The following is a 19,613-nucleotide window of genomic DNA, read 5'->3' on the forward strand; positions in this document are numbered from 1 at the left end:
GGGCTTCAGCCACACCCCCCTCATGTCCACATCAAGCCCAGCAACAACCACTGAGCTGCCACTGGAATCACCCCAGGCCCCTGAGCCACGGCAGTGGGGAACGAGGGCCTCAGCCACGACCCCGCCCAATCCAGCCCAGCAACTACCACATCACAGTCACCAGAAGCGCCCTAGGCTCCCAGGTTGGGTGGGGCAGAGGGTCTCAGCCACACACCCCTGAAGTCCACATCCAGGCAGGCCACCACTGAGCCTCGGCCAGCAGCCCTCTGGGCTCCCCTTTGGGAATGAGGGGGGTGCCATGGGCCTTGACCATACCCCCCTTCCATTTCTCTCCAACCCCTCCCGCCTCCCCCCAACTGCTCCACATCAACATCTTAGAATGTAAAAAATAATAATTTTTTTTAAATGCTAAGTAGGCCGGCCCGGTGGCGCACTGCGATAGTGCGCTGCTTGGGAAGCGCGGCGGTGCTCCCGCTGAGGGTTCGGATCCCACATACAGACCGGTTCCCGCTCACTGGCTGAGCGAGGCGCGGGAGCAGCACCGAGGGTTGCGATCCCGTTGCCGGTCCCGGTCCGGTGCGGGGGCGACACTGAGGGTTGCGATCCGTTGCCGGACACGGAAAAAGACAAAAAATAAATAAATAAATAAATAAAAATAAATAAATAAATAAAAGCTAAGTAAATACAAGTTGTAAAACAATTATTTTTTAATTTAAAGGAAAAAATCATGCCATTTCTAACCTTTAACTAGGATTACATGGAAATGACATTAATTATGGACTTCAAATTTTTTATGCTTTTTTTCTTTGTTTCTTGCTTGGACTTTAAATTTATTAAGATTAATAAAAATGCTTACAGGGCCGGCCCCGTGGCGCACTCGGGAGAGTGCGGCGCTGGGAGCGCAGTGACGCTCCCGCCACGGGTTCGGATCCTATATAGGACTGGCCAGTGTGCTCACTGGCTGAGCATGGTGTGGGCAACACCAAGCCAAGGGTTGCAATCCCCTTACCGGTCACGAAAAGGACAAAAAAATTAGTAATAATAAAAATAAAAATAAAAATGCTTATAATTTTTCTCTATAATGTTTTTAATCATCACTATAGAACATTGCTTTGAATTTGCAACTTAAAAAATAAATCCTTAGTATTTGATCTTCCTTCAGAAAAAGGCTATATGTAACATCCAAAAGAAGTCTTAAGATAAAAAAGGTAATAGAATAGGTGAGTTAGAGAGAAGAAGGGAGAGAGAGAGAAAGAGAAAGGAATGGGTATAATAGAAGCTTTTCTTCTGTTAAGTCACATGTTTAAAAACCTGACGCTGATTTCCACTAAACAGTCCAGCATTGAAACTTCTGCAGAACTAATGACACAACGTTGCCCCATAGGCAGAGAAACAGCAACTGAACTTCATTTAATGTTCAAGTATAAGGTAACATGAGGATGAAATTATAAAATCTGTATATTTAAGTCTATGGGTTCATTTATAACCTATTATTGCAATTCTAAACTGCTTCTCTTAGCTCCATGACCCCAGCTGCCCCACTAGTCCAAAAGGCCAACAAATCACTACTTGGAAAAATTAGTAACGAAGCAGGAAATTTTATTAAACTTTGTAACAAGCCAGTAAACAAAAAGTAATGGTCTCAATAAACAGCACCAGGATAACTAGATATCCATATGTAAAAAAAAATGAAGTTGGGCCCTTTCTCCACACTATACACAAAAATTACCTCAAAATGTATCACAGACCTAAATATAAGAGCTAGAACTATAAAACTCTTAAAAGAAAACATACCTATAAATATTAATAACCCTGGTTTAAGCAATGATATCTTAGATATTATACCAAAAGCAGAAGCAAAAAGAAAAAGAAAAAAAGTTGAACTTTATCAAAATGAAAAACTTTCGCGCTTCAAAGGAAACCATCAAGAAAGTGAAAAGACAGCCCACATAATGAAAGAAAATATCATCAAATCATATGTCTGATAAGGGACTTGTACCCAGAATATATAAAAAACTTTTATAACTCATACCTCAGTAATAAGAACAAATAACCCAATTTTTTTAAATGAGCAAAGGATCTGAGTAGACTTTCTTAAAAAAATATATACAAATGGCCAATAAACATGGAAAAAATTCCCAACAGCATTAGCCATCAGGGAAATGAAAATCAAAACCACAATGAATTTCTACCTTATACCCACTTCAATGGCTCGAATCAAAAAAACGGAGATAATAACAAACGTTGGTGAGGATGTGGAGAAGTTGGAATCCTCATTCTCACTACCGGTGGGAATGTAAAATGGTGCAGCTGCTTTGAAAAATTCTCAAAAGAGTTACCATGTGACCCAGCAATTCCCTTACTAGGTATACACACCCCAGAAATGAAAACATATGTCCACACAAAAACTTGTACATGAATGTTCATAGCAGCTTTATTTGAACAGCCCAAAATTGGAAATAATCCAATGTCTATCAACAGAAGAAAAGATTCTAAAAATTGTAATACATATGTATAATGAAATACTCTCAGCAATAAAAAAGAATGAATTATTGATACACAAAATAACATGGATAAATCTCAAATTAATTAGGCAGAGTGAAAAAAGCCAGACATCCTCTCTCAAAAAAAATAATATATACTACATGAGTCTATTTATATAAAATTCTAGAAAATGCAAACTAATCTATAATGACAGACAGTAGATCGGGATTTGCCTCTGGGAGTGGAAAGGGAGAAATGGATTACAAAAGGGTACAGGAAACTTTTGGAGTGAGGAGTATGTTACTTACCTTTATTGTTGTGTGTATGTATGTAAAAACTTCACACTGTCGACTCTAAATACATGCCGTTTTACTGTATGTCAATAAACAAATTATTCATGTTATATCTGAATAAAGCTTTCAAAAAAAAAAAAAAGAATGCATATGCCACTTTAGGGGAAGAGAAGTATACTAGTATTTCTGAAATGGTATGTTTGGGTAAGAAAAAAGTAGTAAAAACAGGCTGAGAGCTTTTAAATATGACAAATCAAATTTTTAGCATCCGGGGCCGGCCCGTGGCTCACTCAGGAGAGTGCAGTGCTGATAACACCAAGGCCTCGGGTTCGGATCCCATATAGGGATGGCCGGTTCGCTCACTGGCTGAGCGTGGTGCTGACAACACCAAGTTAAGGGTTAAGATCCCCTTACCGGTCATCTTTTAAAAAAAAAAAAAAAAAAAAAAAAAAAAATTTTAGCATCCATTGATGGAACAAATAGCCAAAACAAGCAAAGCTACTGTGAATTCAATCTAGCCTTTATTTGGTTTTTTTTTGGGGGGGGAGGGGGTTGGTGGCGGCTGGCTGGTACAGGAATCAATCTAGCCTTTAAAATAAAGATTTTAAAAATTCATCTAAACATTTACTCCAAGAATGAAAGTACATATACATATAAATGTCTAGAACATATTCTTTTAGTCTACAGATAATATTTGATGAACATATGGATTTGAGAACTCTTAGACTAAGTGCAGAAAACATCCACCAACTCAAAAATCTGCAGGTAACAAACTGAGAATTGATTATAAGGATATTCAATGCCAAAGATATTTAATACTTAAAACATTAGCTTAAATAAAACAGATGCCAAGCCTAATGAAAAATTTATCTAATAGGTTCCATAGCTATAGTTTATAATCTAAAAGGATTTAGAGATTTGCCTTAACACTGCTAACCTGGGTATAGATAATTAAGAATTTACTGTGATATAAAGGCAAAAATATAGCTGAATTAAAACAAAGATTCAAGTTTTTCCACAGATTGACTGAATTGAAAATATGACAAAGAAGTCAAGACACCTTTTTATGTCTAAAAGAAGTTTAAGTTTCAAAGGACTACTTAACATACAAGACGTTTACAGTCTACACAAAAAGCACAGAAAAGACTTTTACTTCCTTCCTGCTCTGTTAAAAATGCTGGATCCTCACAACAGTAGCTAAGACTTACTGAGCATTTACTATGAGCTAAGCACTCTATGTTAAACTGTTTAACTTTATATGGATTATCCCATATAATCCTCAAAGCTATATTTTTTGCAGATGAGAAAACTGAAACTAAAAGAATTAATTTGCCTAAGGAAGTACAGTTGGATTTGAACTCAGGCAATGGGGGTTCACTTTACCATACCACATCCCTTAGTTGATGTCATAAACTCCACCCCCAATCAAGGGGCTTCATCATTCATCAGTACATTTATGTACATAAGAGAATACCAAATAAGATAAAGTCCTGAATGCAAAAATTTTACAACTTTATGAACAAAATCTAATATCACAAAATAACTTTTAAAAAAATCCTCAACAATGACAAAATACCAAACTGTATAATTTCTAAAATTAGCCTAGAATATTACAAAAAGATATTAAAAAATGAACAGTATTTGATGTAACATGTTAATGTTAACATTTTTAGAAATGATGACCAGTAATGCAAATGGACATATAGTTCACCTTCTTGCCAATATTTTCAATATAGTATTTGGTATTGCTGTCTTTGCAAGAGTAAGGAAGACTTGGCTACTCTTACTCTTACTTTCTCTTACTTCTTACTCTTACTCCTACTTTCCTTAGGTAGGAAATATCATTCCTTCATACTACCAATAACAAATAATTTTCAAAAATAAGAGTGAATCTGGGCCGGCCCGGTGGCGCACTGGATAGTGCGCTGCTTGGGAAGCGCGGCGGCGCTCCCGCCCGAAGGTTCGGATCCCACATACAGACCGGTTCCCGCTCACTGGCTGAGTGAGGCGCGGGAGCGACGCCAAGGGTTGCAATCCCGTTGCCGGTCCCCGGTCCGGTACGGGGGCAACACTGAGGGTTGCGATCAGTTGCCGGACACGGAAAAAGACAAAAGACAAAAAAAAAAAAAAATAAGAGTGAATCTGGGCTGGCCCGGTGGCACACTGCTACAGTGTGCCGCTTGGGAGTGTGGCGGCGCTCCCGCCAAGGGTTCGGATCCCACATACAGACCGGCCGCTCACTGGCTGAGCGAGGTGCGGGCGCAACACCGAGGGTTGCGATCCCGTTGCCGGTCCCGGTCTGGTACGGGAGCGACACTGAGGGTTGCGATCCGTTGCCAGTCACGAAAAAAGACAAAAAGGAAAAAAAAAAAAATAAGAGTGAATCTGGGCTGGCCCGGTGGCACACTGCTACAGTGTGCCGCTTGGGAGTGTGGCGGCGCTCCCGCCAAGGGTTCGGATCCCACATACAGACCGGCCGCTCACTGGCTGAGCGAGGTGCGGGCGCAACACCGAGGGTTGCGATCCCGTTGCCGGTCCCGGTCTGGTACGGGAGCGACACTGAGGGTTGCGATCCGTTGCCAGTCACGAAAAAAGACAAAAAGGAAAAAAAAAAAAATAAGAGTGAATCAACTCTTTAAAATTATGTTCATTAAGTGAAATAAGCCAGGCACAGAAAGAGAAATACCAAATGTTCTCACTTATTTGTGTGAGCTAATAAAAATAAGTAAATATACCAACAAATGTGGGGGATGGGGAAGAAGACACAACAATCACAACAATTCCTTGAACTTGTTAAGACAAGTGAACAGATATGATGCTGATGTGGGAGAGGGGAAAGAGGGAGGGAGGAAAAGGAGAAACTAGTAAAGGGACACAGAAATCAACTAAATTGTATATTGATAAACTAAAACTAAAGATAAATCTGTGTTAGACACCTAGTAAATACACAATAAAAATAACTTCAGCCCCAAAATAAATAAATTAAAATTAAAATTTTTTAAAAATTATGTTCATTGATGAGATTTAAAGAAAGCCCATTATATCATGAATGCAGGGAAAATTATATACCTGCTTTCATCAGAGACAATTTAAGAAATATAGCTTTTAGCAGCTTTCTTTCTTTCTTTTTTTTTTTAAGATGACCGGTAAGGTAAGGGGATCTTAACCCTTGACTTAGTATTGTCAGCACCACGCTCTCCCAAGTGAGCCAACTGGCCATCCCTCGTAAGGGGATCTTAACCCTTGACTTAGTGTTGTCAGCACCACGCTCTCCCAAGTGAGCCAACTGGCCATCCCTCTACAGGGATCTGAACCCGTGGCCTTCGTGTTATCAGCACCACACTCTCCCAAGTAAGCCACGGGCTGGCCCTTTTTAACAGCTTTCTAAAGATACAGAAAGACTTTTCTTTCACCTTTGACCAAATCCCTAACTAAGGAAAGCACACGGCTTAACTTGTGAAATAAAATCTACTTCTACTTGAATTGTGAAGAGGGATATATTAACTCTAGGGAAAAATTAAACTGATTCTAACCAGCATTTAGAACTAATTTAATATCATTTAAAATATTAAATAAAATTACTCAATAAAAGCAATGACTTTAATAATAAAATGATTAAATAATATAATGTTGAATCTTTTTCCCCCTAATGATAGGGTTAATGGTTCCCACTGTTAAAAATATACATATTTGGAAGAGAACCAGGTTATATGCTAGAGACACAGTCTGTGATCACACAACAAACTATTAGCCTCATTTGCCCCATGTTTCAGTCTAATCCACCAAACTAAACCAACCACAAAAACAAACTAAGGTAGTAAATTCTTAAAATACTACATGTAAAGTTTCATAGTTAATTGTGGTTTTCCTAACTGCCACACTGCTTATAATCATAATACCTGGAATATTAACCCATCCTAGAAAGAGAAATCTATAATAGGTCTAATATTGTTATAATTATTAATAATTAGCAATTAACATGTGTTGAGTGCCCACTGTGGGCAACGCACTATACAGAAAGCTTTTCATTTAATTTCCACCATCAGCCTGATATGGAGGACAGTATAAGCTCCATTTTATGCATGACAAAACTGAATCTAAGTGAGGTTTAATTAACTGCCCAATTAGTAAATTAATAAATGAAAGACCCAGGATTCAAAAACATAGTCACACAATTATAAAACTTGGATTCTGTCCATTCTGCTTCCTCTGGACACAGAGGATGCCTTTTCCAATTTCATAACACGGCAGTTACAAATACACATCTGTCATTAGGCTACTCTATAGTTCTCTGAGATCCTAGGTTGAAAGAAAAGTTTTATCTTGATTAAAGAATACTCGGAGGTAAAATTCCTTATAATAAGGTTTGTTATATTAAAAATTAAGTAAATAAACCTTCCTAAATTATCCCATGATACAACTGAAATGTACCTGAAATACACATGTGCACAGCTGACCGGGATGAAAGTATCACTAACTTATTTTCCAAGGTCAAAGGTAACCAAGATCAATCTTAAAGTTATTAATTTAGCTAATTTGTGTTACTAGGTTCCCTGACTTTGCCTTTATTCAGAGCCAAGCAGTGTTCTACAGTTTTCAATTCCTCTTCTTCCCTACCTAAACTGGAAAAATCTGATAATAACCATTTTCTGACTTACCTATATATATCTTAATATAACTAAGTTATCATAATTACAATTTTGTTGTCTAGTCAGAGAATTCAATACTTTGATCCTGGTTAAAAAAATGTCAGGTATCAACAAGCAAGTGGGAAGAAATAGGGTTTTGGTGGGGAGAGAAGGGGAAGTCTCTGAACATTAATTACTAATATGGTACCTCTTGGCTAATCCATTTAAGATGACTACGGGGTCCCTTCCTAATCCCATACTCCACTGGAGAGTTCAAGAGGTAAGGTTTGGCCTAGTTATGGTTGATGGGGACCTATTCCCAAAAGCTGCAGAAGCAGAGACTAGTGTCAAGTCTTCTAAATCCACACGGTCCTGTCAAGGCTCTCATCCTCTAGGACTAGCACCTCTCAGTCTATTTACTTGCATTCTAACATGCTTTCTTGAGTGGAGAAAACAAAATGAGAGTTATAGCAAAGAGCAGAAACTACAGAGAAGGAAGAATAAATCCATGGGAGAATGCTACAAATAGAATCATCCTCCTTTACATATGCCCCTCCAGGAAAACTGCCAAGAACCACTCGCTCCTCTAGACATACTTCCTGCAGATCCTCCAGACTCCTCCTTAAGCACATGTCAGTATTCTCCTCATTCTTCCTTAGTTTTAATCCTCATTTTGCCTCAAGATTTCCAACTGCATTATTTTTTATGTTCTCCAAAGTATATGGCAATATTGTACCTAATGTTTAAGGGCATCCTATCATCACTACCTGTGTATGAACATACATCCTAAAGCCTTATATAGTTTTTCTATCTCTAATAATGAAATTTATAATATGTTATATTATTAAAACAAATAAAGGATGATAAAACATTTATCATAATATCAAGATTAAAAACATAGCAAAAATAATTTTTTTAATTTAAGAAGAACATTGTTTCATTTTACCCCAGCCTTATCAAGGAAACATAAACCACACTTCAGAAATCAGCAGAATTCAAGATCTATTCTATAAAAATCAAAATCTGTAAAACACAATAGTATTCTGGCAAGTCCAAAATAAAATAAAAGGTAATAAGTTTACTAAGGGACCTTTTCTAATAAAAGAATTCCTGAAGCAAACTAAAAACCAGATACAGAGGTTTTGTACTTTTAGAGAACTAGATTTTCAGGCACCAACATTTCCATGAGGATTTACTGTACAGGTAGTTTAAAGGCAGGAAGCAAAAAAAAAGCAGATCAGAAGTTATTATAAAAGAAGACTTCCCTGAGATAGAAAACAAACTTAATTAACTAGTGTTAATTGAACTTCCACTTTTAAAAATCATTTACCTGAATAAACTTTGATATGTGAGGAGCACACGGTTTCTCTGGGATTTAAAAATCACCATTTATTCAATACAGATTAACAAATCTCACTGTAAAATGATTTGGGCAATCAAAGCTATTCATAGATAAGGATGATTAAATTATGGATGAATAATAAGTAAACTGAATAAAGTGCATTTATTAAAAGCAAAAAAGTAATCAAACAGCTCAATGTTCACAATTATAAAGAATGAACTTTTATATTTTTCCCACACTTGATTAGGGTTTTATACTCTTCCATCATTTGGTGTAGAATTGAATGATCTGTGTAAATGTACAATGACCTAAATAGAGAACAACCATACTAGTGGAAGGGATACTCCGCTTAACTCAATGCAAGGAATCAAAAGCTTTCATCCTTGGCACCTTAGTCACAGAAAAATTAGTAAATTTGTTTTATGAAAAGACTGCTTCTGCTTTTGAACTCAAGCATGCAATGATTATATGTTTTGCAGTCTTCCAAATAAAAGTTAAAATTTTAAAGAAATATAAAAATCCGCAATAAAATTAAAAATGTTTTTTGAGAGAAAAAAAGTCCTGATGCAAAGCTACACAACCATTTCTTCACAATTTCATAAAACATTAATGAAAGGGTTACATAATCCCCTGGATTAAAGATTTTAAAGAGAGCTACAAGGATCTCTTTCAGTTTTCAATATTGTTTTCTCTGTTGTTATTTTAATAAAAACAGATCTAAACCAACTCCTCTAAATATAAACCACCTAGCTTTCAACAGAAGAAAAATCAAACCAAGAGCAGCACAAAACATACATATATATTCTTAACATAGCTTTAAATAAGTATTACATTTAGATTCCTCAAATAAATTAAATTTACAACATATACCATATCCAGTTCATTCTCAAGGGAGAAAACCATCAAAACAAAATTGCTTAATAAACAGTTTACTTTGTAGTTAAGCCTCTATCCCAGATACATTTTCCTGTCAAGTATTATCACTATTTCTTCTCTCTACAAAAACCTAGAAATTATTTATCCAGTACCCTTAAAAATATCTTTAGGGGAGAAAAAAAAGTCATTATATTATGTTTCGTATTAGTGTAAAGCTAAGAAATGCTCTAAAATACGTTTACTCTCTAAAAAGGAAATAACCTTTTCGCTTCTCTTTTGAAATATTTCTTATTTTGTTTTTGCTTATTTTCTATACATGAAATGTTCTCAAACCAGTTTGTTTCAGTGCTAGTTGCCTACTATCAATATGTCTGTGTATAACTAGGTTTTTTACAGACAATGTTTTACAGTAGAGTGGTAAAAAAGTAAGGCTGAACAAGAGAGCACAAGTGAAACAAACGTGGACTGCATCTAAGAAACACCACTCAATTTCTCTGCCTCGAATTCCCTAAATCCTTATGCAAAGATTCTCAATATCCAAAAGAGTTCCACAGAGGCACAACACAATGTGATAAGACAAACTGAGGAGAAACCAAATCAGAAACTGAAGAAACTTAGTGGAATTGATTCTCACCACCTGAGAATTAACACAAAAGAAAAAATAATAATAATAAACACAAACCCTAGATACTAGAGGGATGCTTTTGCTGCATTGCCGGCTCAAAACAGTTCTTCAAACTTTTTTGACTGTAAAAAGTACATTTTACACTGTGACCTACTACACATATGTATGAGAAAAGCTTGGGGAGCGGGTGGAGGGTGCTGGCCAGTTAGCTCTCAGTTGCAGTGTTGGTAACACCAAGGTCAGGAGTTTGGATACCCATACCAGCCAGCCACCAAAAAAAAAAAAAAAAGAAATTTCCCAAAACAATACTTTTCCTTACCAAGTGCAATGCTCGTCTATTCAGTTCTACTCCATTTTATTTTCAGTACTGGTGGTAATCCACAAAACTGATTTTATAAATTACTAATGAATCATGATCCACAGTTTGAAAAACATAGGGTTAAAAAAAGGGTATTCTTTATAATAGAGTTTCTTTGCAATTTGCCTCTACCTTGCCTCTTTAGCAGGATGGGCAGGTATTTTTAAATTGCTATATTACTACTGTTTTCATTAAAGCAAGTGGTTTTCATCACTTGAGATAAATATAAATTCTTGGGCCCCACCCAGACCTACTGAATCAGAAACCCCGGGTGGGGCGAATCAATCTGTAGTTTGCCAAGCCCTCCAGGTGATTCTGATGCAAGGTAATGTTTGAGAACCACCTCATTAAAGAACTCAGGTCTTTATCCTGTATTTAACGATCCAGTATACACTCCTTACTATGTGCCAGTCACTATTCTAAAAGCTCTCCAAATAGTAACTCATGTTAAAAAAAAAAAAAAAAAAAAAAACCCTTCACAGGGTAATAGGAAATATTACTATCGTTTATCCTTATTATGCATATGAGCAAACTGCACAGAGAGGTTAAGTTGTCCAAGCTAAGTGGTGGAACTAGAATTCACATTTATTTTCAATTTAGCGGGGTATTCCTATCCTCTTCATGACTATCATCTCTTTCTGATCAAGTCCCCAGCTCTACTCCTTTAGTTCACCTATTCCTCCCCTTTCCCCTCTCAAATTCCCCATCCTGTCAATTAACTTATTTTATAATACTACTGTCATCAACCTAAAACAAATTTATTTTCTAAAAACTGGAACGCAAGTCACTTAACCTTGCTTCTCGGCGCGTTTCTCTGGTCCTAGATAGCATCTTACAATTAATTATAAAGCCGACGTTTCTTCTATTTCTGAAAACCTCAGAGCCTATTAATGACCTCACTGTTAATTTCTCATATCTACTGTCCCGGCCAGCTTCCACAAGACCACTACTCTGTCCCTTGGCAACTTTCTCCCTCCCTCACCCTCTCTGCTACTCCCTTCCTACAGGGAAATTATTTCTCCCCTCCCACCCCCGCCCACCTCCGTCCCATTTTGCTTGAGTCCTTTCCGACTAAGGGAACTTCCCCACTCCCCCGCTGGACCCTCACCGCAATCTCAAACCTAAGCTGCGCCTCGAGGACTTCTTTCCTGAGCCCCTGGGGATCCTCAGACCCAGGAGCTGCCCGTCCAGTCTTGGGTGTCCCATCCCAGAGCAGCTGTGGGGGGCAGGGCGCTCCGGTTCCTCCCCCAAGCTGTTCAAGGTCTCTACCCGTCCGACCCTCTGAAGACCCGCCTCATCTCCGCAGGAGCCGCCTTTCTCAGGAGGGTCCCCAGCCGCCTCCGTGCCTTTCCTCAGACTCCCCTAGTCGGACCCAGGCCGCTCCCTGTCACCCCGGACCCTGGCCGCCCTCGGTCCTCCCACCGCCCTCTCTCGGGCCGGGGCCACTCCCAGTTCCCCCGGTCCCCCTGCCCTCTTCGCACAGGCCGCTCCCGAGCTTCCCGGGTTCCCCTTCTCCCTTGCACCCAAGCTGTTCTGGGGACTCCCGACTCACCCCAACCTTGCGTCAGGTCGTTACCAGTCACCCAGGGTCACCGCCTTCTCTGGGACCCCGGCCGCTCCCGTCTCCTCAGGGACCTACCCCTTACAGACAGATCGCCAGTCAGTGCCCCAGATGCGAGCAGCAGGACGTCTCAAGGGACCTCCCGGCCTGACCAGTTCGGGTCCGGCCCCAGCCTACCTTCCCAGCGCGAACTCCGCCGCCAGGAGCCGGGCCATTCTCCCACCAGCCCCGTGAACGCGAACTCGCCGCCGGCCCCGCCTCGGCCCCGACCCGGGCCGTGGTCCAGGCCCCCTTCCTCTAGCCTCCGCCTCGAGAGTGCTGAGCTGGACTTTCCGCCCCGCGACGGCCCCCAGATCTCAAGCCCGCATTACCGGCACTCACCTGCCGCTGCCCCCGACCAACTCCAGCGCCGCTGCCTCTACCTCGGCCGCCAGTAACCACCAAGCGCCACCACCTCCCCCATGACAACAGGCCCACCCTGTTTCAGACTTCGAAGCTATCCATTGGATAGTGGGGCGGCAACTCTCTATTTTGATTGGCGTAAATTACCCGCCCGTCATCGAGACTTTACCGCCCCTTTTCCTGGAGCTGATAGTCGCCCCCGCCCGAACCTGTATCGTCCTAGACCGAGCTTTAGTTGCGATTGGTGGATGGTTGCGCGGTTCGAAGTTATGATAGGATTTCGAAAGTGTCCGTTAAATTAACTGGCAAGGGAAGTGACGGTCATGGTTGATTCAAGCTTGGGCATAGTTTGGTTGCACGGTAGAAAGCAAAGAAGGGGCAGACAGACGCTCACACCCGAGGTTACCGGGGAAGGGTTAACCCTTCGTTGGAGAGTTCGCTCTGCAAACTCTTCTCCAGCTCCTTTCCTACCAGGAAAAGCTTATCACCGCTAGCTTACTCATAGATGTGGTTCTTACGAAACATCAATACCAAAGGTTGTGTTTAAGAAGTGTTTCCAACCCGTTGGGAGAAAGGTACCACATAGATTAAAAAATTTCCCCTTCTTTTCTTGACGTCCCAATGCACCCATTTTCCTTGAAGTTCTTTCCAGAAGTATCCTTGCTAAAGGGCAAAGCGCAACCGTTTATTTAGCAGAAATCAGTCCACTTCTGCTGCAATTATAAAATTCATCAGTAAGCTGAAGTGGCGTTTTGAGAGTTCTCCAGTTTCCAGACGCACTCCTGGCTGGCTCCTGCCGAGTGACCAGAGAGCCTTTAGAAAATTTGAAATAAGCGGGCCACAGTTTACCCTTGTGATGCTCTGAAAATGAGAATTCTGCTTGCCCCACTTGGTTTTTATGTTCTGCAGTTCTTAAATAGCAATTCTAGCTGTGTATCAGATACTTTAAAAGCTTTTTTTCTCTCTAAATCTCTCCTCTTCCTAGCAGTCTAAATTAGAGCCATTGAAAGAATTGCAGGGGGTTGGGGGGGTTTCTGGGTTGTTGTTGTTTTTTTTTTTTTCTCACTTGGCACAATGCATAAGGATAAATGGTTGCAGTTTTTATTCATTTGGGTACAAATCACAGTAGGCAATTTTGAGAAATCTGGTGTTGCTATAAAAACTCTTATGCTCCTAGAAATATGTTCGTCATTAGCTTTTTGCTTTTCTTTTCATTCCCACCCACTTTTCCTGCTACTAAATAACAGCAATGCTGGCCTGATTACTCTTAAATGTCTCTTGCTCACAACTCCACCTATAATACACAAACCCACTGGCCGTGAAACATACACCTAAGGATGGGTTGGGACACAGTCAAGGAGGCATTTGCCTCTCAAGCATTACTCTATGGTTGGTAACTTCCTGTGGAACCAATAATCTGGACTTTGGAAATTTTGTGCTTTGCTCCTTTTTCTTACTAACTCTTTGTCCCATAATATCTCTTCTATTTACTAACTCCTGTTCTTTGCAAAGCAAGCTACAAGGAGTCAAACTGTACGGTTTATTATCCAGAAAAAAATGTCTATTTTCTAGCCTATATTTTTAGTCAAGTTTAAATAAACTACATACTTCTAACACCAAACTAAGGAGAAACTATTCCTCCAGTAACTATACATAATAAGGTGTGTTTTCCTAATTATTTTCTGGAACTTCTCTCCCCCTTCTCTCATCCTCACCTTCCAATTTAGAAATAACCTCCCATTCAATTCAATGACTCACAAAAAGCCCATAAAAAGGAAAATGGAAAACCCAAAATAATCTTAGAGATGTCTGAATCATTCAGTTGAAGGAAAGATTAGACATCGACCATGATAATACAGAAGCCAACACATAAGGCAAGCCTGAGCTAACATCCCATAACAAAAGAAGTAATAAAAAAATGTGAAGATGCCCCAATGAGAAGAAAACATTAGTATGTCCTTTTACACAGCCTTTTATTATATCACCAGCAGCTTTCTTCTCTCTAGCCTTGGCAGTGTGCCGTACTACCAATTTTAGAACAACTTAGAAGGTAATTAATGTCCTGACAGATAGGAAACAATAACGTCATAGGAGAGCATGGCTATTATTATGGTACTGGGGGTAATAATGGTTCTTGCACAGCCATAGTGACTAGGTACCATAGAGAACATAGAATTAAAACAGCCACAGTAAGAGGATTTGCCATCTAAGTTTAGGAATTCAGCAAAACTACTGTCACAAAACCAGGTGGAAAATTGCCACAAAGGTCAGCTATTCATTCTATTTCATACACTAAAAAAAAAAAAAGCATTCATAAATGCTTTTGCTCATACATGCATACACACTTCCATTACTCCCCTTCTTTGTGGAAATCAGTTAAGGAACTGTAAAATAAATACAAGGGTACTTCAAAAGGTTCATGGAAAGATTCATATTATCTTTTAATTCTATTTAACCACAAACTTTTTGAAGTACCATCATATGTATAACCCAGTAAGAAGAGGGAAAACCTTAAAGAAGGAAAGTTTTAAGGAATGTGCTTTGAACTAACAGAAGGCTGTGCAATACCAGAGAGATTATTGCAGTACCCTACATTTTGATTTTATGTGTGCAAGGTAACCCCATAACATAATTATTCCATTCAGCTTCTCTTTTCTTTCCTGTGTTATGTGCCTCTCCACCACTCTCAGGGCCCCCTCTTAAAAGCAAGAACACTGGAGTCTGGGAGTCTGCAGCTTTGTGTTGTGTGGCTGGCTGTGGAGGTGGTGCAGATGGTATCTGTTCAAAACCACTTGAGCAAGACCAGGATGGCAGGTATCTTAAGGGAAAAAATAGCCTTTATAAATCCCAATTAAGTGGAAAATGGAGGACTCAGAATGATGTCCCAGTATCTGAGGAGTGATACAGTGTGTCACTTGGGCTTTCGTGTATATTAATGCTACTTTTTCTCCTCCTTCTTTTTCATAATGTCACTTTTCAAGGGTGCAGAATCCAAGTTTTCTTTCTGTTGTAGTCCAGAGGGGCAATCTCACTAGGGAAGAGCTCCATTTTCTCCTCCTTCTTTTTCATAATGTCACTTTTCAAGGGTGCAGAATCCAAGTTTTCTTTCTGTTTTAGTCCAGAGGGGCAATCTCACTAGGGAAGAGCTCCATTTTTTTGTTTGTTTTTGGTTTTCCCCCACACTCACCGCATTCTACACACAATTCCAATTCCAACTGGATTAGAGAAACAACTGGTGAAGAAAATTGCTCAGATAGCAGACAAGGGCCAGAGCTGCCTGCCACTAACAGTTGGAGGCAAGCCAAGATCCTTGATAAGAGGAGGTTTCCTGAGTTAGGAATCCCTGAGGGTGGAGGCTGACAGGGATGAAGGGATTAGAAAGGAGGAAGGGGAGAGACAGAGACAGAGACAGAGAGAGGGCAAGTGCCAGAGGAGAAAAGGAGGGTAAGGAAAGCTAGAAAGAGTCAAAAAGCACAATCAGAGTGCTGAGCCAGCTTAAAGTCCGGCCCCCACCTCCCCATCTGTGGACTTTACACTAGGTTGCATAATTGCACCAGCAAAGTGCAGCCTCTGCCATTGGTTAAAAGGGGAAGTATGCCAGGGCTCTAGCCTATGGGATTGTTGTTCTACTGCCACCTGGAAATCCTCCGTGAGTAAAGCCTGCTGCTCTGGCGGCAAAGCAAAGCTGACGAGAAAGGACAGATTCATGCAGCCCGCCAAAGAACATATCTTCATTTGATTTCATAAAGGTGACCACTGGCAAAAAAGCTATGGCTGAACAAATGGATACTATCTGGGAGATGTTTTTATTTTTATCATCCCAAACTGGGACGCTTCCAATACAGGGAAGTGTCAAGCTGCTTTCCACGCTGGAACAAGGCACTGTGGTTTCAAAGTTCAACGCTGTTTTATGGATAGGAAGAAGGAAAAAAAAATCGATAGGGGTGCTCTCTCAGGCAGAACCTTGCTTTTTAATTCCAGGGCTCGTGATATTTTTAAATACCACACCGTGACTTCCCGTTACTAAATGCATTTATTTTCATACTCAAGGAAAGTGTCTGCCCCCTCCTCCACTGCCTTGTACATTACAGGTAAGATGGCTTGAGTGCTTGTAAAGTAGATAGACTGTTACCCTTAGGTCTGCCATTGTGCTATTGAATGGAGCCCCTGGTTACTATCACCAGATCTATGGGTGGGCCAGCCATTCTTCTGCAGCAGGGAGTGGGTGCGCAAAGCACTTAGCACCATTTAAACTTTTGTCCATCCTTGTTTTACATGCATACAAAGAGTTTCCTGGAAACATGGCTACACTCCAAGGATTTCAGAGAGTAGAATGCCTTCTAGAACTCCGATGTCCCAATCACTTGGAACCTCATAAAAAGTGGACTTAAACTCAGACTCTTGAACCTAATGTGTACAAAAAATCCTAGCTCTCCCATTTACTAACTGTGTGACTTTGGGAAAGTTGATTCATCTCCCTAAGCTTCTGTTTCTTCATCTACAAAATGGGATAAGTATTAGTTAGCTTTTGCTACATAACAAATCACACCAAAAGGCAGCAGCTTAAAACAACATTTATTATCTCAGAGTTTCTGTGGGTCAGAAATCCTGGTGCTACTTAACTGGGTCCTCTGGCTCTCGATCTCTCACAAGACTGCAGTCGTTTCAAGGCTCAGTTCGGACGGATCTGCTTCCTAGTTCACTCACGTGGTTTTTGGCAGGATTCAGTTCTTCAAGGCTTTAGACTAAGGCTCTAGTTCCTCAGGAGCTGTTGGCCAGAGGCCTCCCTCATTGCCTTATCTTGTGGGCCCTTTCGTAGAGCATCTGACAACATGGCAGCTTATTTCATCAAAGCAAGTAAGCAAGAGGGCAGTAGAAAGGACCAGACAGAGAGCAAGTGCTGGGCCGGCCCGTGGCTCACTTGGGAGAGTGTGGTGCTGATAACACCAAGGCCCCGGGTTCGGATCCCATATAGGGATGGCCGGTTCGCTCACTGGCTGAGCGTGGTGCTGACAGAGAGCAAGTGCTAGCAAGACAGAAGTCACATTATTTTGTAATCCAATCACAAAGGTGACATCCTATCACCTTTGCCACATTCTACTAGTTATAAATAAATTATTAGGTCCAGCCCACACTCAAGGGGATTACACAAGGATGTAAATACCAGCTGGAGGATCATAAGGAGTCATTTTAGAAGCACCCTACTTTAGAATAATAATAATAATAATAATACCTACTTGTAGGGTTTGTTTAAAAATTAAGTGAACAAATATTTTCAATTCAGGGCCAGCTTATGTTGTATAATATATAACTGGAATATATAATAACTATTATTATATTAATGTTATTATTGAGTATATAATGGCTGGTTTTCTCTTCTAGCTACTAGAAGGAAACCATTTATGAGGAGTAAATGAGATCATATATATAATTCAGGACCTGACACCTAGTAAATGCTCAATAACATCAGTTATTATTAACATTATTAATGAATGTGTGATATCTAATTGCTTCTTCAAGCTACTAGAAAGAAATGCTATAAACTCTGGTAACTTTTATAGGATGTTCTTATTTCTATATATTTTGTTCCATTTTTTCATGAGCACTCTATAATTGCCAGAGCACAATTCTAGATTTTGGGTTCATAAAATATAACAACAAAGCCATGACCCAGATTAATTTCCTGCCTTCCCTGTACCAAGAAGGGCATGCTCAAAACCAGCAAGATGGACTAATTATGGCGGCCCCTGTCATATGCAGAAAAGTCTAAGCGTGGCTCCATCCAGGTTCCAGAGAGAGGTGGGTGTGCCCAGAAGAATGAGCAGGGACTTGACTATGCGGACTTTGTTCTTTTCAGAAGAAGCTAGTCATTGTGTAATCTTCTAAGTCAGTCTTCAGCTGAGGATAAGAGAAAGAGGGATTCTACACAGGCTCTACAGGTGGGATAAGGACACCCAAGAAAAGGTTTCCACACCTGGAAGGTTTGGAAGTGGCTGGAAGCAGTAAGAACCAAGAGACTGAATAAAGTGCAATTTTTCAATAAGAAAGTTGGAAGAAGAGAGTCCAGTTTGCAACATGAAAGAAAGATCACTAAGAAATTAGAGTGACCAGGCCGGCCTGGTGGCGCACTGGAGAGTGCGCTGCTTGGGAGTGCGGCGGCACTCCTGCCGAGGGTTCGGATCCCATGTGGAGACCGGTTCCCGCTCACTGCGGTGCAGATGCTGCTTGGGAGTGCGGCGGCACTCCTGCCGAGGGTTCGGATCCCATGTGGAGACCAGTTCCCGCTCACTGCGGTGCAGACACTCCTGCCGAGGGTTCGGATCCCATGTGGAGACCGGTTCCCGCTCACTGCGGTGCAGATGTGACACCAAGGGTTGCGATCCCGTTGCTGGTCAGTAAAAAAAAGACAAAAAAAGGAAAAAAAAAAAAAAGAAAAGAAATAAATAAAAAGAAATTGGAGTGACCTAGCCCTGCTCATTCCAGGTTCCCTTATAAAAAGGAGGAGGATACTGAGAGTTGGCCTATGGCCAGGGAAAATGAGGAACTATAATCACGGAAACCCCATCATTTTGTCTTTGAGTCATTTCTCAGGGCTCACTCATGATTATTACATAAGAAAGATGGAAAAAAATTAAAGTATAAATGATCCTTAAACCAAAAACACTGTATGAAGACAAAAGTCCAAATTTTTGCAACTCATCTCATCTCATCTTTTCAGGCCAGGGTTATCCAAATTCTCTCTCTCTCCTGCCCATATTTGCACATGTACTTTCCTTCTGTGTTCCATGCAAAAGAAAACTATCCTCACAAGGAAAGGCCTTAGGATCCTTTAGGCTGGAACCCTTTCCAGTTCCAGAGTCATCTTCTCTAGCAGTCCCCGCTGTGATGCTATACAGTTAGAGCTCAATAAATACTTGCAGATAACGACAATTTACACCTTTGCCTCCAAGTCACTTGCGCAGCTGTGATTTAAAGATGCCTACTGATTTTCTGAGATGTACTAGCCAGGGCCCCTTCCCCTCCTGACATGTTCCCAAGCATTAC

At 40.5% G+C, this 19,613-nt stretch overlaps 1 protein-coding gene across 1 annotated transcript in view; it reads right to left on the reverse strand.

Annotated features, from left to right (window-relative positions):
* The window catches only part of NUMB (numb homolog (Drosophila)), a 186,539-nt gene extending 173,961 nt beyond the window's left edge, over window positions 1–12,578 (reverse strand). Inside the window, exon 1 of the mRNA XM_008583919.1 lies at window positions 12,549–12,578. The gene's annotated coding sequence lies outside the window, so the exon portion shown is untranslated. The remainder of the gene's footprint in view (window positions 1–12,548) is intronic.
* Window positions 12,579–19,613: the final 7,035 nt, after the last annotated feature.

Source organism: Galeopterus variegatus, unplaced genomic scaffold, assembly GCF_000696425.1.
Source record: "Galeopterus variegatus unplaced genomic scaffold, G_variegatus-3.0.2 Scaffold101, whole genome shotgun sequence".
NCBI lineage: Eukaryota > Metazoa > Chordata > Mammalia > Dermoptera > Cynocephalidae > Galeopterus > Galeopterus variegatus.